Source organism: Tupaia chinensis, unplaced genomic scaffold (genome assembly GCF_000334495.1).
Source record: "Tupaia chinensis unplaced genomic scaffold, TupChi_1.0 Scaffold145156_1, whole genome shotgun sequence".
Lineage (NCBI taxonomy): Eukaryota > Metazoa > Chordata > Mammalia > Scandentia > Tupaiidae > Tupaia > Tupaia belangeri.
Genome location: NW_006205016.1, coordinates 602,445 through 603,589, shown reverse-complemented (window position 1 = coordinate 603,589; position 1,145 = coordinate 602,445). Strand labels below are relative to the sequence as shown.

The window sequence follows — 1,145 nt, the reverse complement described above, 5'->3', positions numbered from 1 at the left end:
GGAAAAAAGGAAGGGGAAAAAGCAGGCACCCACGGGTGGGGATCCTCTCCACAACATTTAATTTATACACAGAACTAGACAAGCACAGTGTCACTACTGTGGTTAGAAGTTGGGTAAAAAAAAAAAATGGGGCCAGAAGGTGGCGTGGTGGTTAAGGTGACTGGATTTCCACATGACTAACCACGGTTCAAGTCCTAGATCTGGCAGCTTCCTTTCTCATGTTCCTTCTCTCTCTCTCTGTCTCTCTTGGTCAACTTCGAAAAAATAAATAAAATAATGGCAATCTGTAAATTAAATAAAATAATTAAAAAGAAAAAGAGGTTGGCAGCATTGGAAGGGGGAGGAAGAGAAGGAAGAGATGGGGAGGTAGGATTAGCTGACATGGGCCATTGATTGGGTCCTGGGGCTGGGAGGTGGCATGGTGGTTAAGGGCACTGGACTCCCACATGGCTGACCACAGTTTGAGTCCTGAACCGGGCAGCTTGGTTTCTCACTTTCCCTCTCTCTCTCTCACTCTGTCCCTCTCTGGTTAAACTAAAATAAATAAATAAATAAAGTTAAATAAAATAATTCTTAAAAATAAAATACAGGGTCCCCTCCCTGGGGGAATTTGGTCTGCTTCAACCCAAGAAGGAATTAGACGAACAAAAGCAGTTTGGAAAGCCAGAACCATCAGGGATGAAGGGAGGAGAAAGGACAGGGGTGTGGCTGTGTGTTGTGGGTCAGGGCTCTTTGGCCACTGAGGTGAAGGGAGTGCCCTCCCCCTGCCAGGATCCCCTCAGCCCTGTCAGTCTGTCAGAAAGGGATCAGCCTGCAACCCCAAGGGAAGGTCTGGGATTGCCAGATGCTCCAGGTAGGAGGTTGGAAGCAGCTCACAAAGGTTTGCATTGCAGAGAGATAACAGCACTGCCTCCCAGCTTCTCTGCCAGAATGCAGTGGTCCTTGACCTCCTGGTAGCCATTTGCTTGTAATTCATGCTTGATACCTGTCAGTTTCTTCTTCTTTTTGTTTGTTTGTTTGTTTGTTTGTTTTGAGAGGTTTTTGCTATAGGGTGCGTGCGTTCTCCAGACAGACAGAGAGACAGAAAGCGAGAAATCACCCCCTCAGGGGGGATGGCCACGCCGCAATCCCTTCTCCTCCATTCT

The 1,145-nt window shown here is 47.3% G+C and overlaps 1 pseudogene; it reads right to left on the bottom strand.

Annotated features, from left to right (window-relative positions):
* Positions 1-872: 872 nt before the first annotated feature.
* The window catches only part of LOC102490762 (cofilin-1 pseudogene), a 1,900-nt pseudogene continuing 1,627 nt past the window's right edge, over positions 873-1,145 (bottom strand).